This window comes from Theropithecus gelada, chromosome 2 (assembly GCF_003255815.1).
Source record: "Theropithecus gelada isolate Dixy chromosome 2, Tgel_1.0, whole genome shotgun sequence".
NCBI lineage: Eukaryota > Metazoa > Chordata > Mammalia > Primates > Cercopithecidae > Theropithecus > Theropithecus gelada.
In genome coordinates, this window is record NC_037669.1 from 49517307 (window position 1) to 49543133 (window position 25827).

The 25827-nt window shown below is 37.9% G+C and overlaps 1 protein-coding gene and 1 non-coding gene across 13 annotated transcripts in view; one reads left to right on the forward strand and one right to left on the reverse strand.

Moving 5' to 3' along the window:
* TMCC1 (transmembrane and coiled-coil domain family 1) overlaps positions 1 to 25827 on the reverse strand; it is a 251753-nt gene that overhangs the window by 152691 nt on the left and 73235 nt on the right. The gene's annotated exons all lie outside the window — the stretch shown is intronic.
* On the forward strand, positions 21648 to 21750 carry LOC112619863. Its single transcript, XR_003118359.1, has one exon. It is a non-coding gene; the product is annotated as a U6 spliceosomal RNA (small nuclear RNA).

The window sequence follows — 25827 nt, forward strand, 5'->3', positions numbered from 1 at the left end:
TTTCTTCAGGTGAGAAACACAAAAATGAATTTGAAAAGACAGGTTTCTATGCAATGATTATTCTCAACTATGCTCATATCATACACTACCAGTATCCAATTATCACCAAATAGGATCTAAAATTTTACCTAAAAAATAACACACATATTTCATAGTATCTCGGGAAGAGCAGAGAAGATGCATCAAATTCAGACAAATAATAGGCTGCCAAGTCTCCAAAAAAAAAAAAATTACCTAACCAAAATGTATATATAAAACATTCAGGCTGGGCATGTGTGCTTATACCTGTAATTCCTGCACTTTGGGAGGCCAAGGCAGGCAGATTGCTTGAGCTCAGAAATTCGAGACTAGCCTGGGCAACATGGTGAAAACACCGTCTCTACAAAAAACACACAAAAAATTAGCTGGGCATGGTGGCACAGGCTTGTCGTCCCAGCTACTTGGGGGGCTAGAGTGGGAGGATCACTTGAGTCTGGGAGGCGGAAGCTGCAGTGAGCCAAGATCATGCCACTATACTCCAGCCTGGGCGAGAGAGAGACCCTGTCTCAAAACAAAACAAACAAACAAACAAACCTTTTACTCTTAAAAACTTTAAGCAGAAAGAAGGTTGAACATATCTAAGTGTACTTTTTGTAAACTTCCAAAGCTAAAAAGCTTTTAGATGAACAACTATAACCAAAAGTAAAGACTCCTTCATACCTAAGATTCAGAGAACACAATATAACCTAATATTTAAGCTAACTCATTAAAATTTAATTCCAAGTGGAAAGCAGGTTGACAGAGCACCCGAGTCGTGTGCCTTTTTGTGTTCTTTTTTGTTTCTTTTTATTGAGACGAAGTCTCGCTCTTGTCCCCCAGGCTGGAGTGCAACAGCACGGTCTCGGCTCAATGCCTCCCAGGTTCAGGCAATTCTCCTGCCTCAGCCTCCCAAGTAGCTGGGATTACAGGCGCCTGCCACCATGCCCGGCTACTTTTTGTATTTTTAGTAGAGACGGGGTTTCACCATGTTGGCCAGGCTGGTCTCGAACTCCTGACCTCAGGTGATCCGCCCGCTCGGCCTCCCAAAGTGCTGAGATTACAGGCATGAGCCACCGTGCCCAGCCGCCTTTTTGGTTTTGGAATGGTGAGAGTACCAGTACCTCCATTTTTCTCATACAGATAATGAAACAGTACTCTGAAATCATCTCCTAGGAATGTAGGAAGGATTCATGAAATACTGATGCAGAAATAATGAAGTGCCTTACAGAAAGACATACTGTCTTAAACACACAGTGTTTCTGATTGATATAAGCAACTAGAATCCCAAATCATTGCTAAAAGATTCTTTCTATCCAAAAAAAGAAAAAAAAAAAAAAAAAAAAGGAAAGGAGACAGGGGTGTGAAACAAGTGGTAAGTGAAACTTAATTTCCCTTACTAACAAGGCAACCTGCTTTCAGCCTAAAGAAGTGTTCAGAATGATTTTTACTAATAAAATGGAAACATAAATAGTAACAAAATTCAGTCATTTCTCCTTTCTAAATTGCAGATTTGTTAACTATTTTCCTACAAACTGCCCAAATGGGAATAGTTCATTAACAAATAACAAAGTAATAATCTCTCAGAAATTATTATTCTTTTAGTTACTGTCTACATTTAAAGCAAGGAGAGAAGAAATCTATTTTCAAAATGTTTAGTCAACAATGCTGCCAGTTTTAGGGTTTTCTGTGGCATTTTAGGCCCCTTAAATGAGATTGCTTTGGCAATCCCACAATAAATAACAATATAGATAGCATATCTACCTGAAGAACAGATTTAAGTAATTTATATAGTTATTTACAAAAGCCCATGCAACTGTCCATATAAATAACCATGAAAGTAGAGGAATTTGTTAAGTAGTAAGAAGTTAAAAGATGTTGGTGATCAAAAATTTGAGTACCATATACAATTCCTTAACTTGTAAGGGTTGATTTAAAGGGCAGCTAACATTGTCAAATAAGGTCTTTATTTGGATGACTTGGACATGGCTCTTTGAAACATGCTAAATTAAGCCTGATTCCTTCTATATTAGCAATGTTTTGGGCTCCACCTTTCTTTCTCCTAAAAAAATTCGTATCATGCATTACCTGCAGTAAATGCATGAAAGGAGGAACGGACAGTAAGAATAGAGGAGCAGAAAGTAGTTTTAAGAGGCTATTTGGCCCAGTTCCTTGTATCTAACTAACCGATCATACAAGGTTGTTGCCTATTCTGTAATGGTATTTTTCAGAGATGGTATTTCCATATGCTCCTCTATCCTCTCTTAGCTAAGTTACAATCAAGATGCTAATTTTCCTAACATGTCCTTACTTTAAAAACATTTTCTGGGGCCGGGCATGGTGGCTCACGCCTGTAGTCCCAGCACTTTGGGAGGCCGAGGTGGGCGGATCACGAGATCAGGAGATCGAGACCATCCTGGCTGACATGGTGAAACCTCATCACTACTAAAAATACAAAAAAATTGGCCGGGTGTGGTGGCAGGCGCCTGTGGTCCCAGCTGCTCAGGAGGCTGAGGCAGAATGGCGTGAACCCAGGAGGCAGAGCTTACAATGAGCCAAGATCATGCCACTGCACTCCAGCCTGAGCAACAGAGTGAGACTCTGTCTCAGAAACATTTTCTGTTAGATTCCCTGTGAAGATGTCTTGAAATTTCATACCTATACACAAATTTATTTTGTGTATATGTGTATATATGTACATAAACACATTCACTGTTATATATAGACACACTCATAGCCATAAACATATAAAGATATAAAACATCTATGTCCATATCAAGATATAGAATATTTGCTGCCCCAGAAGGTTCCTAATGTCTTCATTGCTGTTTCTCCAACAGGTAACTGTAACTGACTTCTATCATAAATGACCTTTGTTGTTCTCATATTTCATATAAAGGAATCTTGTGTGTGGTTTCTTTTGCTCATCATGTCTTTGCAATCTATCCACCATGTAGTTGTGTGTAACAAACAGTTCTTTATTATTACTTTATAGTATATGCCAGTGTATGAATAATGCCACAATTTATCCATTCTACTTTTGGATCTATGCTGTATCTATTTTTTCTCTATTATAAATCAGGTATAAAATTACCACAGATTGTTTTGGAGCTCATATATGCATATTTTTCTTGGGTACATATAGCCTAGAAAAGGAAATTCTAAAGGACAGAGTAAGATTTACGTTTTAGCAGGTATTATTAAATGGTTTTCACTGTGGTTGTACTAATTTACACTCTTACAATAACGTATGAAAGTTCCAGTTGCTCTACATCCTTGTCAACCTTGATTTTTTTTAAATTGGATCCATTCTGGTAGAAGTGTCATGGCATCTCATTGTGGTCTTGTAAATCTTTCTAGGAAGTTACTTAGAACTTTAATTTTTAATCTTTAGACAAAGCTATTTTAAAACTCTCTTGAAGTTCCTTCTGTCGCTTTTCTCATTTTCTATATATCCCTCCATCTGAGTATTCATATAACACCACTATCCTTGACAATTTAACATTGTTCTCCAAGTAGTCATATTTTGCTATTTAACCTTTCAGCATGGTTCTCTAAATATACAACCATTCATTCCATTAGTACTTATTATGTGCCTACTAAGCATCAGACAACACGATTATTTTTCACTATGTTGCAAAGAACACGTAGCAAATTATATAAATGAAATCAAATCCTTAAAACAGTTACAAGGTATTTCATGTGCTGATACATTTTCCCTCTCCACACATATCACACTACTTTCTTTTTTATTTTATTTTATTTTTTTTGATATGGAGTCTCACTCTGTTGCCCAGGGCTGGAGTGCAGTGGTGCGATCTCGGCTCACTGCAAGCTCCGCCTCCCAGGTTCATTCTCCTGCCTCAGCCTCCCAAGCAGCTGGGACTACAGGTGTCCGCCACCACGCCCGGCTGATTTTTTGTATTTTTAGTAGAGACGGGGTTTTACCGTGTTAGCCAGGATGGGCGACAGAGCGAGACTCTGTCTCAAAAAAAAAAAAAAAATTAGCACTTTGAAGGACTGCATCTTATACTTTATGTATCTCAACTGTACACTGCCTTACACAGAGCAGACATTTAATAAATATTTGTGAATGTCAGGAAAACCTTAAGACAATATACAGTCTTGGGATTAATATGTAACTATTCTATTACCTTATTTCTACACTCCAACATAAGATTGCATAAACTCTCAAGTTGGGTTATCAACGCTTTGAATTTTTCTGTTTGTAGACATGGGCCTCACAAAGGACAAAACCAAATGTCTTACTCAAGTCCAAAATATTACACCTATGATTCCCTTTTATTTACACATTGTACAAAAAGAAATAAATTATCTGGCAACATTTATACTTCAAAAAGTGATACTTGAGAGTATACTATCATCAAGATGGTGAACTAGGAAACACAGGCCTTCTTTCCCCCAGAGACATTGAGTTTAAAACAATACGTAAACTACAATACCACTGTAAGAACTATAGAGACCACTGTAGTCCCAGCTACTTGGAAGGCTGAGGCAGGAGGATCGCTTGACCCCAGAAATTTGAGGTTATGGTGAGCTATGATAGCGCCACTGCACTCCAGCCTGGGTGACAAAGTGAAACCCCATCTCTTAAAAAACAAAACTATAGAGACCAGCTGTGAAGCAATAGCACCTAGGCCATTGTAACCAAGACCGTATTCCTGTGAAAGTAGGAGGAAAACTTGTGGCGTGTTGCACACCTGTTTGTGCCCATCTCTCCCTACATGGCATAGCATAGAGCAACCATGAGGAATCTCTAATGCGATTCAAGACACACTATTCCAATTTATGCCACCTTGACATTTGAGAAAACTGTACAAAGAGGAAAGTCTCTCTAATCTTCTGTTTTAGTCCATTTTGTGTTGCTATAACAGAATACCAAAGACTGGGTAATTTAAAAAGAAATTTATTCACAGTTCGGGAGATTGGGAAATCCAAGGTTGATGGGCTCACCACTGATGAGGGACTTCTTGCTGCAACATCCCATGGCAAAAGACATAAGGGCAAGACAGCATGCACAAGTGTGAGAGAAAGGGGGCTGAATTCTTTTACCAGGAACCCACTCCCATGGTAATGTCATTAATCCATTCACGAGGGCAGAGCCCTCATGACATAATCATGTCTTAAAGGTCCTACCTCTCAACACACAAAATGAAATATTATTCACCCTTAAAAAGAAAGGAAATCCTATTACATGCAACGACATGAATGAACCTTGAGGACATTATGCTAAATGAAATAAGCCAATCACAAAAAGACAAATACCTTATTATTCCATTTATATGAGGTATCTAAAGTAGTGAAACTCAAAGAAATGAAAGCAGAACAGAGAGTGAGGGGAGGGCAGAAGGAAAGGAAGAGTTACTATTTAATGGGTTTAGAGTTTTAGACTTGAAAGATGAAAAAGTTTTGGAAATCTGTTTCACAATAATATGAATACACTTAACACTACAGCACTGTATACTTCAATATGGTTCAGATGGTACATTTGTTATGCGTTTTCACTAAAATAAAAAAAGCGATACTAAATGCATTTCTAGCTTCATGTATGCCCTTTGATTCGGCACTTTTAATTTTGTTTCCTTAAACCTTGCTTTCCTTTTCTTGCATTTAGGCATAGAATTAACAGATGACTTTTTCCAGAAAAGTTTTGTCATCTCAATACAAGGCTTTAAAGACCCAGAAAACACACAAACACAAAAGGCTTACTGCCAAGAATCCTTTTAAATGAACAAATATCTACTCTTTTGATTTCTTTTTAATACCTTATTACTCATAATCACACAATGTTAAAAAATTATTTTAAAATATAATCAATTTCTTAGTCCTCGTCTAAATTCCATCTGTCATACTTAGCATCTTAAAAAGGACAATAATGACATTAAAATAATTAGAACACTAAATGAAATAATTGTTTGCTTAAGGTTTTGTTCTCTCAAGTGGTATTCCTTGCAATTGTTTGCAATGCCCAGAGCAGGTTGAACATGAACATTACCTTAGTCAGAGAAACAACTCTTCTCTTATAGACTACAAAAACATCTGTAGCAGTGAAAAACGAGAACACTGGTCAAAATAAAAGCCCCAAAGACCACATGAATGGTTAGCAGACCAAGTGACAAGGGAAAGTTGTTTAGAATTGTTAAGTCTTCCTATTAAGAGGGCCATTTTAGCCTTATAAAATGTCATTCTTTATCTTTGGTAATACTTCTTGCCTTAAAGGCTAACTCACCTGATGGAAAATATAATACCATGCAAATACTAACCAAAAGAAAGATGATATAACATAGTTACATTTTTTGTGCTATTCTTTGAGTGGTTACCCTGCAAATTACATCATACATTCTTAACTTACAGTCTACCTTAGCCAAATCCAAATAATACAAAGCCTTTAAAACAATTTACCTCCATTAAGGCCTCCCCGACCCCTTTTGGCTACTGTTGTTGCATATTTTATTTTTACAATGTTTTAAACCCCAGGACAGTTTTATTATCATTTTGAAGTTCAACTACTAACCTAAGGAAACACATATGAAAATTATACACAGAGTAAACAAAATTAAGTAATACTATTTTGACTAAATTGAAATTTGGTGAAATCCTATACAGGTCCATACCTTGTCAGCCAGGTATTTGGAGAGTATGTGGTAGTATTCAAATTTGTGGGCACTGTGTATCTAATTGTCACATCAAGGAATTTATAGCCTTCAGCCTCAGTAGCATAGAGCTTATAGCACACCACAGGAACCCTAATGCAGCTCTAGGACCTACTAGTTGTATTCAGTGGGGACCTCAACTCTCCCCCTTACTTGATATGAAAAATCCCCATTTTACCTCACCTTTTCTCCTACCGGAATATTTCCAAGAATGCTACAGAATGAATTCCTATATTGGACAGAAGAATCTTTTAACTAAGCTGTTATGGTACTTCATTATAGTGCATCATATAAAATCACCACTTTTGTGAGCCAAAACTGCTCAAATATTGGCAATTTTACATGGTTCAAAGTAATAGTTAAATATAAGACATACTAAAAACCAGGCTGGAGTTATATACCTTAATCCAGGTTTCCTTCACCACATTAAAATTAAGAAGACTAAGCCTTAATATTGAAAGTCACTTTTTTTTTTTTTTGAGACAGGGTGTTGCTCTGTCACCCAGCTTGGAGTACAGTGATACAATCTCAGTTCACTGCAGCCTCAACCTCCTCGGCTCAGGCAATCCTCCCAAGTAGCTGAGATTGTGGGCACAGGTCACCATGCCTGCCTATTTTTTTGTATTTTTGTAGAGACAGGGTTTTGTCATGTCGCCCAGGCTGGTCTCAAACTCCTGGGCTGAAACAATCTGCCCACCTTGGCCTCCCAAAAGTGCTGGGATTACAGGTGTGAGCTATTGCACCTGGTCACATTTAAAAGATTATTCTGTCTATGACACTATAGGCCAATGAAAAGAAAATGACACTTACGTTTTGTTATTGAGTAAACAGAATTTGAGACAGAAAGTAACTACCAAAGTGATTTTGCTATGTAATTGTTTTTTGTTTTGTTTTGTTTTTGTTTTTGTTTTAAGAAACAGGGTCTTACTCTGTGGCCCAGGCTGGAGTGCAGTGGTGAGGTCATAGCTCACTACAGTCTTAAACTCCTGTGCTCAAGCAGTTCTCACCCCAGCCTCCCAAATGGCTGGGACTACAGGGGGCCACCACACCCAGCTATTATTTTTATTGTTTTTTTGTACAGATGGAGCTTCGCTATGTGGCCTAGTCTGGTCTCAAACTCCTAACTTCAAGCAATCCTCCTGTCTCAGTCACCCAAAGTATTGGGATTACAGGAGTGGGCCACCCAGTCCAGCCAGAAATATGCTTTTCATTGTTACAATTAGAAATAAATGGATTCTAGTCTTTGTTTTCTCTACTTCAAAACAGTAGTTCCCTATATTTCAAAAGGCTGTGTATGTGCTGAAGAAAATGAGTAACCTGGATTAAAATCAGTAAAAGTGAAATTCCTAGTGATTTATTTAGGGACAAAGAAGAGTTTAGTGGGCAAGCCTGTATCAAAGCCCCTTAAAGTTCTATTCTAATACAAGTTTGGGAAGCATGGATTAAATGTGGAGGGTTGAACACACTTATCTTGGCTCTCTACTAAAATTGAATAATAAAAGGCATAAACCTACACAGGCAAAGAGAATTGGAGAGGAGGCAGCAATAGATAAAAGATCCCAATAAAATTATAAAAGGTGAAAAACAGATCATCATTCTGAGGACAGATAGACTAAGCCAACAGACGAGAATTTCAGTCCTCTTCCACCTCATCTCATACAGCATAGGCACCCAGACTAATTACCACCACCATCATGCACCCAGTTCCAAAGGCAAAGGTTTGAACAATTTCTCAGGGAAAACCGAAGAAAAGACCTATAGATACTGATAACTGAAGGGCCCTGCAATAAACTAGTCTCTGTCCTCACAGAGTTTCCCATACCATTTTAATGCCTCTCTCAAATAGGAAAAGGAAGCCATGGTTGACCAGACACTTGAGAAAAGTCTTTAACATAAAAGACAGAAACCAAAACACCTAGTGGGGAAGAAACTCAGAAGAGACAGACACATTATAAGAAGCAAAAGAAAATATCCTCAGAGACAAAAGAAACCAAACATATAAAACGAGAAAAGGATGCTACAAAAAAGCAGCATTCACAGACAAGAAAAAGAAGCACTCAGGAAATTAAAAACATAATACCAGAAACAAAATATTTAGGGAAAGGACTGGAAAATAAACTTTAAGGAAATCTACCAGAAATTAGAACAAAAGACAGAGAGAAAATAAGAAAGAATAAGGGGGGGAAAAAAAACCACTAAAAGTAAGTCAGGAGAGTTAACCACTAAGAAAAAGATATATAGAGGTGGAGGAGGAAATTAAATAAATAATACGAATACAGCTATATGTCATAACATGGATCAATCTTAGAAACCTATTTTTGCCTAAAAAGCAAGCCCTAAAAGACTATATAAGCTATGGTATCATTTTACAAAGCCCCCAAGCAGTCAAAACTAAACAATAGTTGTTTAGTGTCAACAAACATTTGTAGTAATTCTTCTTTTAGAAATCCAGGTACTGTAATATATAATTTAGGACAGGAGAACTGTAAAGAGTTACAAAAGCATGGCAACGGTAATGTTCCCATTCTTATGTTGTGTGGCTGGTTCACAGGTAGTGTACTACTGTGTGTTACAGCTTATATGTTTATTTATATGAATAAAATATTACACAATAAAATTTAAAATACAGAATATAAAAATATTGAAAGACATTTTTAAAAACCAATGTTTCCAGATCCAGTCTTTGAGTTTTCCAGATCGAAAGGACTCATAAACTTTTCAGATTGAAAGACTCCTAAGGCTGGGTACTTCTGAGTCTTCTGAGTACTTCTGAGTCCTATGTCTTGGGCTGCCAAGCACACCAAGGCCCATCATTGTACAATTTCAGGACAACAGAGAAAAAGAGAAGAGTTTTTTTGAAATTCTAGAGAGAAAAACAGGTGATACCCAGAGGGTCAAGAATCAGAATGGCACCAGATTTTTTGTCAATACTAGAAGTTAAATGCTAACAATACAAGAATTACATGGGCAATTTATTTCCAACCTAAAACTCAGTACTCAGTCAAACTACCATTAAAGTATAAAGGTAAAATAAATTTTGGAATGGGCATAATTTCTGAAAAATTATCTTAATGCACCCTTATTCTATAAGGCTCCTAGAGAGTACGTTTCAAGAAAAGAAAGGAATAAACCAAAAAGAGGATATGAAATCAAGGAACCAAAGAATCTTATTTATTAATAGATTAAGGAGTCCCAGAACAAAAGATGTGCAACGCTCTTAGAGAGTATTCAATTCAGAGTAGAGGAAAAGTGAGAGCTTCCAGAAGTGTATCTCCAAGAAAGTTGAAACTGAGAAGATTAAATGCGGTTTTGAAAATATTGAGAGATTTTGGGAGGATCGCTTGAAACTGGGGGTCAGGGGTGGGAGGTTGGGGGTGGGGGGTCAAGGGTGTAGTGAGCTGCGATAGTGCTACAGCACTCCAGCCTGAGTGACAGAGCAAGACCCTGTCTAAAAAAATATATATATAAATAAGGCCGGGCATGGTGGCTCACGCCTGTAATCCCACCACTTTGGGAGGCCAATGCAGGCAGATCACCTGAGGTCAGGAGTTTGAGACCAGCATGGCCAACATGGTGAAACCTTGTCTGCACTAAAAATGCAAAATTTAATGGGTATGGTGGTGTGCACCTGTAATCCCAGCTACTCGGGAGGCTGAGGCAGAAGAATAGCTTGAATCCAGGAGGTGGAGGTTGCAATGAGCCATCCAGCCTGTGCAACAGAGCGAGACTCCATCTCAAAAAATAATAATGATAACAATAAAATTTTAAAAAAAGAAAGAAAATAATGAAAGATTTACAGTTCTTTCAGAATTTGGAGAGAACCCAATGACAGTTATAAACAACAAAAATTAAAGCAATTAACTCCAGAGACAGCAAAAAAGTGTATGAAAAGGGAAGTGTAATCATATTATACTACAAAGCTCAAGTTGTAAATATATTTACATTGGCATAATATAAACAGCAAATTGAAATATAACTAAAATTTTAGTAAGATATGGATAGGAACAAGATAATAAGAAAGCTAAATGATCATTTTCACTAAAGGAAGTCGAGATATCCAAAACAGAAAAAAAATTAGCAGCATAAGCATGTTATTTAGAAAATATTTAGATAAATTCCAGAATAAAAAATTAAAAGATCAAAAAGTTAAAATAAATTTTACTTGGGTTAGATATGCTGGAAACAAAACAAAACAAACAAAAAAAACTTGTTCCTGAGAGCTTAAAAAACCTGGAAGATTAGGCCAGGCACGGTAGCTCACACCTGTAATCCCAGCACTTTGGGAGGCCGAGGCGGGGGGATCACGAGGTCAGGAGATCCTGACCTGGCTAACCATCCTGGCTAACACAGTGAAACCCTGTCTCTACTAAAAATACAAAAAATTAGCTGGGCATGGTGGCGGGCGCCTGTAGTCCCAGCTACTCGGGAGTCTGAGGCAGGAGAATGGCGTGAACCCAGGAGGCGGAGTTTGCAGTAAACTTGAGATTGCGCCACTGCTCTCCAGCCTGGGTGACAGAGAGAGACTCCATCTCAAAAAACAAACAAACAAACAAACAAACAAAAAACTGGAAGATTATATTAAATAAATCTACAGAAAGTTGTTCACAAAAAATAAAATTTAAAATAGTACATTCACAAGCAAGTAAAATGCTTCATACTCCTAAGTGTTGGAAAGCAGATGTGACTTTTAAATTCCTGGTTTTAATAATTCTCTGTTAAGACTAAGGACAGAAACACATATCTGAAATAACATTAACTTCTTAATTTCATTTGTTCCTGTAGCTTACTATTGGCCTAAAGCCACACAATTCAGCCTTCCTTTGTCAGGATGCATTTCAGAGCTTCCACCTGTAATTTTTAAAATGGTACTGTAACAATACAATATTGTGAAGCCACAGACAGTAAATGATAAGAGATACAAACTGACAGGAAGAAAAAAAAATCTCCAGGGTGCAAAAGAAGAGAGAGAGGTAAAGACAGTATTTATAGAAAAACATTTACTTAAACTACTGAAATCCTAGAAAAAAGAATGGCTTTTGATATTTTCCACACTGAACGTTAATGCATTTTGCAAACATTTTTTTCCCAGTTTCAGTGGTAGTCAATTCTTTTTTTTACCTCTTTTTAGGTAAATCCCACTAAAACAGTAGATTTAGTCTTGATGTGACAAAGCAAGTTACTCATCTAAATAAGGACTCTTATTTTATTTAGTTTTACTGACTTTATTTAGAAAAACATTAGAGCTACAAATCCTCATAATGATGAAAACAACATGTGAAAGTCAAACTTGTCTTGAATTCTGTACTAATCCACACATCTCCACACCCTAATGCAACAAAAGATACTGATACAGAACAATGAGCAAAAATCAGGCTGGATGCGGTGGCTTACACTTGTAATCCCAGCACTTTGGGAGGTCAAGGCGGGAAGATGGTTTGAGCTCATAAGTTCAAGACCAGCCTGGGCAACATGGGGAAACCCCATTTCTACAAAAACATACAAAAATTAGCTGGGCGTGGTGGCGGGCGCATGTAGTCCCAGCTACTAGGGAGGCTGACGTGGAAGAATCACTTAAACCCGGGAGGCAGGGGTTACGTGTGAGCCAAGATAGAACCACTGGGCAACAGAGTGAGACACTGTCTCCCCCCAAAAAAACAAAACAAAACTAAGCAAACATCAAGAGACACATATCACATACTAGTACGTAGAACCAAAACAGGTAATTTATACTGTGGTCTAAATCCTTCTGAACTATAATCGGATCACAAAACCTTTATACCCATTCTCATAAAGTCAGAAAACAGCTTGCATTTTATCTTTGTGCACAGAAACTTAAGCAAGTTCACCCTATATCTTAAAGCTCAATGGGCAAACATTCCTAAGAAGAATATGTTTATCTCAAAAGTATTTATCTGCTTAAACTGAATTTGATTCTATGGTATAACGCATCACAAATTATATAATATAAAGACAATGTATGACACGCAAGGAATACGGAAGGAAGCTTATCAAAGCAATGTTTCAACTCATAAGCAATCACATTTACAACAACAAAATTAGGTAAATTGTTTCCTTCAGGTTTTTTGCATTTTTATAAAAAACGATTCTATGGAGCAGAAAACCTGGACACTGTTCTTTCACCTAGAAGAATGTATAGCTGTGTCTTGAACATCTACAATTGTTGAAAACAAGTTTAATGTTATTGGAAAGCCTGTGGTGAGCTTAAGGCAGAAAACAATGTTTAAGGCATTCTAGTCCTATCCTATGGTAAAATGGTTATTTAAATGTGCATTTGCACAGCTGCTTAACATATGAGTTTTTTAAATTAATAAACCAAGAGTATGCTCCCTAAGACTGTGGATATTCTTCTAATAAGCTTCTATATCACTAAAATTCTAAAACGTATTCCTCAGAGCATCCACATGGGGAAGGTCATACTGATCAGTTACTCTGATGCCCTATTCCACTGTTAAGCTTATAAAGAAATGTTCAGAAACAAACAGATCAGAATTAGGATGCTCACTTTCAAGGCCATTTATTTTATATATTTTTTTATTTACTTTTAACTTTTTAGAGATAGGATATCACTCTGTTGCCCAGACTGGACTGTAGTGGCACAGTCAATAGCTCCCTGTAACCTCAACTCTTGGCCTCAAGTGATCCTCCTGCCTCAGTCTCCCAAGTAGTTTGTATTACACTTGCGTGCTATCACACCTGGCTATTTTTTTTTTTTCCTTGTAGAGACAGGGGTCTCACTATGTTGCCCAGGATGGTCTTGAACTCCTGGCTCAAGTGATCCTCCAACACCAGCCTCCCAAAGTGCTGGGATTAGGGTCCAACCATTTGAGAAAAGTGATCCTCAGATGAGAATTTTCTCAGCAAATCTTCAATAAATGCAAGACTATGCATTTTTTAAAAAAGAAATCAAGTTCTGGGCCAGGCGCAGTGGTCATGCCTGTAATCCCAGCACTTTGGGAGGCTGAGGTGGGCAGATCACCTGAGGTCAGGGGTTCGAGCCCAGCCTGGCCAACATGGCGAAACCCTGTCTCTACTAAAAATACAAATATTAGCTGGGTGTGGTGGCATGCGCCTGTAATCCCAGCTACTCGGGAGGCTCAGGAAGGAGAATCACTTGAACCCCGTAGGCGGAGGTTGCAGTGAGCCCAGGTTGTGCCACTGCACTCCAGCCTGGGTGACAGAGCAAGACTCTGCCTCAAAAAAAAAAAAAAAAAAAAAAAAAGAAATCAAGTTTTGGTGATTCTTACTATTCGATACTCTTAGATTCATTAGTACAGAAGGGTTTTTACCTTTGTGTTAACAATGAGAAAAGGCCAGGCGCGGTGGCTCACTCCTGTAATCCCAGCACTTTGGGAAGCCGAGGTGGGCAGATCACCTGAGATGAGGAGATCAAGATCAGCCTGGCCAACACAGTGAAACTTCATCTCTACTAAATATACAAAAATTAGCTAGACGTGGTGGCACACACCTGTAATCCCAGCTTCTCGGGAGGCTGAGGCAGGAGAATCACTTGAACCTGGGAGGTGAAGGTTGCAGTGAGATCGTGTCACCGCACTCCAGCCTAGGCAACAGAGCAAGACTGTCTCAAAAAAAAAAAAAAAAGCCAATGAGAAAAAAACGGCATTATGTAAAAGAGGAAAGAAAAACACCACGACTATAACAAAGAAACTTAAGCTAGTACTCTGTAGGACTACAATCACATCCACAACACACAAATCAAATCTCTCGTACTGAGATTTCACTTTTAATACCCCTAGTTCAAGATATTTTATTGAAGAAGCTATAAATTTATTGCTGGTTTATCTTCACTTGCTGGATTTCACAAAACAAATATCCCACCTCCCCCTAAAAAAGAAAAGGTAGAGACACTAAGGTTATTGTTTTTAAGTTGAGATAATTTTAAGCTTAAAAAGATGAGGCATATTTAAGACTTAAATCTAAAATGAAAAACTATAAAAACCTTTGAAGATAACCTAGGAAATACCATCTGGACACAGGACCTGGCAAAGACTTCATAACAAAGATGCTAAAAGTGATTGCAACAAAACCAAAAATTAACAAATTGGAACCAGTGAAACTAAAGAGCTTCTGCACAGCAGAAGAAACTATCAAAGAGTAAACAGCCCAGGGAAGGAGAGAAAATACTTGTAAATACTTGCAAACTACACATCCGATAAAGGTCTAATATTCAGATCTATAAGGAACTTAAATCAGACAACCCTCACTAAAAAGTGGGCAAAGGACATGAACAGACACTTTTCAAAAGATAACATTCATGCAGCAAGACTTATGAAAAAACACTCAACATCACTAATCATTAGAGAAATGTAGATCTAAACCACAATAAGATACCATCTCACACCAGTCAGAATGTCTATTATTAAAAAGTCAAAAAATAACAGATGCTGATGAGGTTGTGGAGAAAAGAGAACACTTACATACTGCCAGTGGGAATGTAAATTAGTTCAGCCATTGTGGAAAGCAGTCTGACGATTTTTCAAAGAACTTAAAACAGAATTACCATTGGCCGGGCGCGGTGGCTCAAGCCTGTAATCCCAGCACTTTGGGAGGCCGAGACGGGCGGATCACGAGGTCAGGAGATCGAGACCATCCTGGCTAACACGGTGAAACCCCGTCTCTATTAAGAAATACAAAAAACTAGCCGGGTGAGGTGGCGGGCGCCTGTAGTCCCAGCTACTCGGGAGGCTGAGGCCGGAGAATGGCGTGAACCCGGGAGGCGGAGCTTGCAGTGAGCTGAGATCCGGCCACTGCAGTCCAGCCTGGGTGACAGAGCGAGACTCCGTCTCAAAAAAAAAAAAAAAAAACAGAATTACCATTTAACCCAGCAATCCTATTATGTATATTCCCAAAGGAATATAAATAATTATTCCATAAAGACACATGCACATGTATGTTCACTGCAGCACTATTCACAATAGCAAAGACATGGAATCACCCTAAATGCCCATCAATGGTAGACTGGATAAAGAAAATGTGGTACATATACACCACAGAATACTATGCAGCAATAAAAAATAATGAGATCATGTCCGTATGGAGCTGGAGGCCATTATCCTATGCAAACTAACACAGGAACAGAAAACCATATACCTCATGTTCTCACCTTTAAGAGGGAGTTAAACATTTAGTAAGGACACAAAGAAGGGAACAACAGACACCAGGGCCTACTTGAGGGTGGAGAGTGGAAGGAGGGTGAGGATCGAAAACCTACCTATTGGGTACTATGCTTACTACCCAGGTAATGAAATAATTTGTAAAACAAACCCCTGCAACATGCAGTTTACCTATTTAGCAAACCTGCCCATGTACTCCTGAACCTAAAATAAAAGTTAAAAAAAAGAAAGATTGAGCTATTCCATTTCTACTGAAGAAGAGATTATTCTTAATGAAATAGTACTTATATGTGTTAGAGGAAATTTAACAATTTGAAAATATATTTACTAAGTCATCTGTGATAATAAACACTTTAATTGTTCATCCATTCTAAACTTGTCCTTAAGTTCTTTTTCCTTATTTCTTTTCTTTTTTGTATAATAAAGCAGGGTAAGTGATAAAAGTCCATTGTTGGAATAACTATTTATATATTTATTCTCCCAAAGAGTTGAGTTACAGCCTTGCATTTCCTATGTGGAAATGGCTTGACAATCAGAAACCATCAAATTTCTAAAGACAGTAGGAGAAGACCTGAGCATAACGTTTAGATAAGATGCCAAACAATTTCCCAGTGTACTCCTGAACCAGATCTTCACTCACAGGCTGATTTTCCTGCAGTGTTTTAATTTTGAGTATTCATCCTGTGAATTCCTATTTAAAGTGACAGAATCTTTGTTTCTAATCTTTGTGATATAACACAAGTTGTCATCTCTTTAAAATAACTTGTTATGTTTGTTGTAAGCCTCACGGTAACCAAAATGCAAAAACCTGTAACAGATTCACTAAAAATAAAAAGCAATGAATTAAAACATACTACCAGAGAAAATCACTTAACCACAAAGATAATAGTAAATAAGGGATGAAAAGAGGAGTTACAAAACAACCAGAATATGCAATAAAATGGCAGTATTAAGCCCTTACTTATCAAAAGTAACACTGAATGTAAATGGACTCAATTCTCCAATTAAAAGGCATAAAGTGGCTGAATAGACAAAGAAATAAGACCCACCTATATGCTGCCTACAAGAAATCCACTTCTCCTATGAAGATACACATACACTGAAAGTGAAGGGGTGGGGAAAATATAGTCTATGCAACTGGATTACAAAAAAGAGCAGGAGTAGCTATACTTATATCAGATAAACTAGATTACGAATCAAAGACTATTGGAAGAGACAAAGTAGGTCACTATATAAAGATAAATTGGTCAATTCATGAAGCCGATGTAACAATTATAAGTATCTATGTACCCAAAATTAGAGCTCCCAAGTACATGAAGCAAACATTAGTAGATCTAAAGGGAGAGATAGACTGATAAGACTGTAATACAATACTAGTAGGGAAAGTCAGCACCTCATTCTCAGTAATGGACAGATCATCCAGACAGAAAATCAACGAAGAGAGACTAAAGTTAAAGTAGACACTATACTTAATAGACCTAACTGACATTTATAGAACATTTCACCCAACTGCTGCAGAATATACATTCGTTTCATCACCACAAGGGAACATTCTCCAGAAGAGACCATATCTTAAACAAATCTCAACAATTAAAAAAAAAAAAAAGAAATCATATTAACTTTTCTGACCACAATGGAATAAAGCTAGAAATGAGTAACATTCACAGCAACAGAAAAAAACTCTTAAATTTATATGGAACCACAGAAGACATTGAATAGCCAAAGCAATTCTGAGCAAAAAGAGCAAAATGGGAGGCATCACACTACCTGACTTCAAAACATACTATAAAGCAATAGTAAACATACTAGCATGGTACCGGCATAAAAACACACAGACCAGTGGAACAGAATGGAAAACCCAGATATAAATCAACACATTTATAGCCAACCCAAGAACATACAATGGGGTAAGAATAGTCTCTTTAATAAATAGTGCTGGGGAAAACGGACAACTACCTGCAGAAGAATGGAACTACACCCCTATCTCTGAACATATACAAAAATCAAATCAAAATGGATTAAAGACTTAAATCTCAGACTGGAAACTATGAAACTACTAGAAGAAATCATTGGGGAAATGCTACAGGACATTGGTCTGGACAAGGATTTTCAGTGTAAGACCTCAAAAGCACAGGTAACCAAAGCAAAAACAGACAAATGGGATTACATCATGCTAAAAAGTTTCTGCACAGCAAAGGAAACAACAAAGTGAAAAGACAACCGACAGAATGGGAGAAAATATTTACAAACTATCCATCTGACAAGGGATTAACAACCAGAATACATAAGGAACTCAAACAACTCAATAGCAAAACAAATCCAATTTTATAATGGGCAAAAGATCTGAATAGTCATTTCTCAAAAGATGGCACACAAATGGCCAACAGGTATATGAAAAAATGCTCAATATCACTAATCATTAGAGAAATGCAAATTAAAACCACAATGAGACATCACATCACCCCAGTTAGAATGGCTTTTATCAAAAAGACAGGGAATAACATGCTGGGGAGGATGTGGAGAAAGGGGATGTATACTGTTGGTAGAAATGTAACTTAGAACAGCCACTATGGAAACCTTCACAGAGGTTCCTTTAAAAATTAAAAATAGAACTACCATATAACCCAGGAATTCTACTACTGGGTATATAGCCAAAAGAAAAGAAATCAAGGTATCAGACAGACATCTGCATTGCCATGTTTATTTGCAAGTGCTATTCACAATAGCCAAAACATGGAATCAATGTAACTGCTCATCAGTGGACAAATGAATAAAGAAAATGTGGTACACAAACACAATGAAATATTATAAAGCCATAAAGAAGAATGAAATCCTTTCATTTGCAGCAACATGGATAGAAATGGAGCTCATTTTGTAAGTGAAATAACCCAAGCAAGATAAATATCACATGTTGTCATTCATACGTGGGAGCTAAAAAATAGTGCATCTCATGAAAATAAAGAGTAGCCCGGTGGTTACCAGAGGCTGGGAAAGGTAAAGGAGAGGGAGAAGGAGAGAGGTTGATTAATGGGTACAAATAAACGGGGTCTGATAGAAAAAATAAGACCTAATGTTTGATAGATCAGTAGGGTGATTATAGAAGATAACAATTCAAATGTTTATAGCATAAAGACAAGGCCAGGCATAATGGCTCATGCTTGTAATCCCAACACTTTAGGAGGCTGAGATGGGAGGATTGCTTGAGCCCAGGAGTTTGAGATCAGCCTGGTCAACATACCAAGACCCCATTTCTACAAAAAATAAAAATAAAAATAAGCCAGGTGTGATGGTGCACACCTGTAGTCCCAGCTAAAAGGGAGGGTGAGGCACGAGGCCAGGAATTTGAGGCGGTAGTGAGCTACGACTGCACCACTTCACTCCAACCTGGGCGACAGAGCGAGAGCCTGTCTAAAAAGAAAAAAGAAAAAGACAAGACAAATATTTAAGGTGACAGATATCCCAATTACATTGATTTGATCTTTATAAGTTACATAAATGTATTAAATGATCACATGTACCCCCAAAAATATGTAAATTATATATCAATTTTAAAAGATAAAATTTAAATTTAAAAAAAGGCAAGCACATTTAAATCACATTTCCGGGGCACAGTGTCAACTGTCATTTAAAACCAAAACAACGTCATTGACCAAAGTAAAAATCTTTGTTTTTCACCCATAAGAGTCGGCCGGGTGTGGTGGCCCACGTCTCTAATTCTAGCATTTTGTGAGGCTGAGGTGGGAGGATTGCTTTAGCCCAGGAGGTCAAGGCTGCAGTGAGCTGTGATCACACTACTGCACTCCACCCTAGGCCACAAAGAAAGACCCTGTCTCAATCAATTAATAAAATCTGTGAACTTTAAGATCATGAAATTACCAAATCAAAAAATCTGACAGAAAAGAATATTTACTATCTTATTATCCAAAAGGAAATAAATTGCTAACAAGAATTTCTTCCTCCTAGGCCCTTAGAGACTATCCCACATCTTCATATTTTGATTTTCAGAGTGGCTGAAGTTTCTATTAAGCTGTGAATTTTTTTTTTTTTTTTAGATGGAGTCTCACTTTGTCACCCAGACTGGAGTGCAGTGGTGAGATCTCTGCTCACTGCAACCTCCACTTCCTGGGTTCAAGTGATTCTCATGCCTCATCCTCCCAAGCAGCTGGAATTACAGACATGCACCACCATGCCCAGCTATTTTTTTGTTTTTGGAGATGGAGTCTTGCTCTGTCACCCAGGTTGGAGTGCAGTGGCGCAATCTTGGCTCACTGCAACCTCTGCCTCCCAAGTTCAAGCAATTCTCCTGCTTTAGCCTCTGGAGTAGCAGGGACCACAGGCATGTGCCACGCCCGATTAATTTTTGTATTTTTAGTAGAGACGGGGTTTCGCCATGTTGGCCAGGCTGGTCTCGAACTCCTGACCTCAGGTGATCCACCCACCTCGGCCTCCCAAATTGCTGGGATTACAGGCGTGAGCCACCGTACCCGGCTTTTTTTATATTGCTAGTGGAGATAGGGTTTCACCATGTTGGCAAGCTGGTCTCGAACTCCCAACATCAAGTGATCCGCCCACCTCAGCATCCCAAAGTGCTGGGATCATAGGTGTGAGCCCCAGCACCTGGCTGGGAATTATTTTTTAAGAAGGAAAAAAAAAAAATACAAAACTTCTTTAAATTTCTGTGATCAGCAGACATCAGTTGTAAAGAAACTTTTAAAGAAAAGTTTTAAAGACAACTTTTTGCAAAACAAACTGAGCACTGATTTAAAAAATAAAGATATCTGAAGGGCTAATAAATGACTGAATTCTTCAATATGCCACTACTCTTAATTATTCTGAAGAATATGGCTATACATTAAATAAATAATACTACAAATACAAAGTAAGAAAAATTAGGTGCTGAAGCACATGGTATCAGGGTTGGGAAATGATGTAGGTGACATTTGGTTCATCTCTAACACCAATTTAAAAGAAGGCAGAAGTTGAGGCTGGTCCAAGTGCAGTAGTGCTTACAACTAATTGATCACAACCAGTTACAGATTTCTTTGTTCCTTCTCCAGGCCAAACAGTTCACTTGACTAGCCTAAGATGAAATGAAATAAAATGTAGAATGTCAAAGGTTCTCATTCTTTTTCTTTCTTTTTTCTTTTTGTCACCCAGGCTAGAATGCAATGGCCCGATCTCAGCTCACTGCAACCTCCACCTCCCGGGTTCAAGTGATTCTCCTGCCTCAGCCTCCCGAGTAGCTGAGATTACAGGTGCGCACCACCACACCAGGCTCATTTTTTTATTTTTAGTAGAGACAGGCTTTCACTATGTTGGCCAGACTGGTCTCGAACTCCTGACCTCAGGTGATCCGCTCGCCTCGGCCTCCCAAAGTGCTGGGATTACAGGTGTGAAGGGTTCTCCTTCTTGTAAGTAAATATATTAGAAATTAGAGGTTAAGTTCTCTAGAAAAAGTCTTTTTTCTAACAGTCTCAAAATGATTAAGTATCTGTATTATTTTACTGCCTGTAAAAATTTCAATTACTCTGAATTAAACTCTACAACTTTCGCCAAATAAAAATTAAAGATGAAAGGTAAGTCAGATCACAAAAAGGAAAAACAATTTCAAACTGGAGTTGTGTTGAACATAAGCATATAATACTTCAGAATTAGGAAAGGTCCGTTCACTACTGTAATCAGATCTGGGCATTGTGTTCTGTTCTGGAGACTAGAATTTAAGGGGAATACTGAAGAATGGGAACAGTTAGAGTTGATGGACCAGTATGACTAAGTACTCAAAATTATGATGTGAATGAATAACTTGGGGCTTGCTTCAGCAGCCCATATACTAAAATTGGAATACAAAGAAGATTATAACAGCTTCTGAAGAGGATGACACAAAAACTTGTGAAGCACTCCATATTTTTGAAGGACATTGGGGTCCTTAGTGAATTGTTGAAACCACAAATTTAATGGCGTGTGCCACCAAACCCAGCTAAGAATCTACTTGACGTCGTTTCCCAGTGGAACCCAGGGATTCATTTAATACCCCAAGGAACCTCAGAATCTCTTACCTAGAAGGTGTTTATGCCATTCCTTAGATGAGCCTTCTCCTTACCTATCTACTTTAGGCCTTGAAAACAGCTACTAGATTATTCTTGGCAAGACCTACAGTAGCAGAGAGCAGTGGTCAAAAGCATGACCTCTAGAGCTAGAAAGACTTGGTTCTGATATCCATTACAAACTTCTTCCCAATTGTGTGAACATGGTAAGTCATTCCAACTTCATCTTGTTTCTTCACTTATAAAAATAGAGACAGTAATACTTCACAGTACAGTTGTTTGTAGTGAGGATTCACTACTGCATCCCAAACACTTAAAATGCCTGGATCAAAAAATGTTAAATTAAAAAAAAAAAAGAATATCCCAAGGACTAGGGATTATCAGTCTGGAGAAGGGATTATTCAGGAAGAGACACAATGTGAAGGCAATTCGTGCCTGCAGAGGCATTACATATTCTGATTGGCCCTAACTGGAGAAATATAGGGTACCAGATTCAGCTTAATATATTAGATTTGTCTAACAGAGGCACAAGTAGAATAGGCTGCTTCGGGAGATTCTGAGAGGTCAGACAACCATTTAGGGAGAATGTTAGAGAGCTATACATGAAATGACTGTAGAAATCTCTCCCAATCTGAGATTTGTGTTAAAGAAGGCTCAAAAGGAAAAGTGGAACTTTCTTAGGACAATGCTCCAGCACTCTTATCTTACCCTTCCCAGATGGTTATAGCAACTTGGCAGGAAAAAAACAAACAACAGAATTTAAAACAATCAATGCTATTAACCACCAGATTACAGGCCAGTAAGACTGCATGGAAGCAAAGATAAACCAGCCAATTACCTCTCACTTCCTACTTTTAAGCACTGTTTGGAGCTTAGTAAGACGTGGTAACTTCCAGCAATTTCATTATGGCCTTTTGATAGTACATAAGGAAAGCAGTGGGAAACACTTTTTTCTTTCATCTAAGTTTCTACTTTAAGAGTTAATTATGAAGCCTTAAATCTTGCTTCAATTTCAACTGAGACCAACTGTTGAAGTTTTTTTCTTATGCGTTTTAGGAAAATTACTTGGCAGATTACCAACTTTTTGACAGCCTGTAACATTCTAAGATCTATATTCTCTGCCTTTATATTACACTCCCCACACTAAGTACATGATAAAAGCTATCAATATTGAGGCATCTGTGCTGTAGATGTGTAGATGTAGATGTAGATGTGTAGATGTGCAAAGAGCTTAGACTCAGCCATGTACTAGCTCTCTGGTCTTAGGCAGGTTTTAAATTTTTCCCTAAGCACTAATTACTTCACTTTTTTTTTTTTTTTTTTAAGATATCGACCTGCCCCAAAACACTCACATGCAAATTAAACTGCAAAGTATACATGGAAAGAGTCTTACATATATTAGACACTTAAATATTTGTTAAGAATGATCTGATATAATGGTATCAAAACAAATTCACTTCAACAAAATTCTTGCAAAGAATACTATCAACTACATGGAAAAGATTTCCAATTAAAGTTCATTTTATGAGTTTATTAAAATTCAGCATTTCCAGGGCAGGTTTCTTGGTGTCTTAAGGCAGTAAGATAACAGACGGCTGGCTCTCATCATCATCACTCTTTCTTACTACAACTCTGCAACATTTTATGTCGTTAATAAGAAACTTTAATGGGCCCTATTTTCCACCCCACCCTCAACCTCACAATACAGAAATAACTCCATGAAGACTATTTAACCAGCCATCTCACTAAATATAAGAGTCCTTGGCCAAATGCAGTGGCTCACACCTGTAATCCCAGCACTTTGGGAGGCTGAGGCGGGTGGATGACTTGAGCCCAGGAGTTCAAGACCAGCCTGGGCAACACCGCAAAACTCCTCTACAAAAAAATACAAAAATTAGCTGGGTGCAGTGGCACCCACCTGTGGTCCCAGTTACTTGAAGAGGCTGAGGTGGGTGGTCACTTGCGCCTGGGAGGTCGAGGCTGCAGTTAGCTGTGATCACACCACTACACTCCAGCCTGGGTGACAGAGTGAGACTCTGTCTCAAATATAAATACATATATTTATATATATTTATGAGGCCTTATTTTTTAGGCACTGTAAATAACTATTTTGTTATTATTTTGTTTAGACATCTTAGAATCCAGGATGTCACTGCTCATATTTTAATGATGAATAGGATTAAAATAACTGCAGGGAATCATTTCAGTATTTGATATCCATTGTTACCCATCTGGAAATGATGGCAAAAGTTGTTTAAAAGTAGTAACATAAGAGGCAGGCATGGTGGCGCATGCCTATAGTCCTAGCTACTCAAGAGGCTGAGGTGGGAAAATCCCTTGAGCCCGTAAGTTTGAGAATGCAACAAGCCATGATTGCACCACTGCACTCTAGCCTGGGCATTAGAGCGAGACTCCAACCCCAACTCAAAAAAATACGTAATAACATAAGAAAACAAACAGAGGTAGTGATGAAATCAGTCTTCGTCACTGCTCTTAGATTTCTGCCTTCATTCAAACAAGCTGATCTAGCAACCAATCTTTGAAAAAAGGAAAAACTTTCCTTTCCCCTTTTCTTATTTCCTGCTTAAAAGAACTGGTGTTCTTCAACTCTCTGGCATTCTTCAATTCTCTAGCCTGCTCAACCAGGTAAAGAGGCAAGAATGCTGAACACAGAACAACAGGGAACCCAGGGATCTGGTCCTGGCATCACTCATAATTAACTGTATAACTTCAGGCAGGTTTTTAATATCTCTGGACCTGTAAAATCAGGAGTTTGATTAGAATTAATCAAAGTAGCTTAATAGGCCTAACAATCTATGAGTCTGGTAGTCACTTGGCAGCAGCCAGTGATCTATTGACTAGAAATCATTTGTGGTGCAAGGGACTCATTTTGCAACTCAAGATTTCTGAATTCTTAGCTTCCTCATTATTACAATTTTGAAATCTGAGTCAGGGTTTCTTATCCCAATAAGATGTTACTATGACAAAATAAAAAGATTTGCCATACTTTTATTTTTAAAATAAAACATTTTAGGCCAGTGCAGTGGCTCATGCCTGTAATCCCAGCACTTTGAGAGGCTGAGGCAGGTGGATCATTTGAGGTCAAGAGTTCAAGACCAGCCTGACAAACATGGTGAGATCCCATCTCTACTAAAAATACAAAAATTAGCCAGGCATGGTGATGTGTGCCTGTAATCTCAGCTACTCAGGAAGCTGAGGCAGGAGAATTGCTTGAACCTGGGAGGTGGAAGTGGAAGTGAGCAGAGATCATACCACTGCACTCCAGCCTGGGCAACAAGAGTGAAACTCCATCTCAAACAAAATAAAACAAAAATAACATTTTATATATTTAAAATTTTGTTTAGGAACATATTCTCAAAGTCGATGTATATACGAAGTGAGAGACACATATTAACGCATAACGTATATTAATTGTGACCCTGAAGTACAAAAGTTCAAAAATAAAATCTAGCCTGCTCACATTGACCAACAGGATCATAGGCTATGATAATATAACATCAAAATAGGTCGATTTTTTAACAAACACCTACTTAGCTCAACATTGTGCTAACTTGCCAAAGTTGCCTCTCTTGAGAAAAAATGCTGTACCGAGATCCCTGGAAAAAAAAACAAAAACAAAAACAGTCTGCTCTAGTAATTACCTTACACAAAACACAATCTTGGCCTATCCCTCTGTCTATCTATCTATCTATGACTCTTTGGAAGCAAGACCTTATATCAGTGTTCTGGATAAACCAAAGAGTAGTGGACTTTGGATACTAAAAATCTCCTCCTCTACTCCTAAGATTCAAAGTTATTGATAAAGTACCCAACTCTGATGAACAAAAGGGGAAAGCAGAAATTAGGTCACACACTATATGCCTTTAGGAGTCTGATTACCCTAAAGCTTGTGACCATTTTGTTGTATAAAGGAAAAAGAGG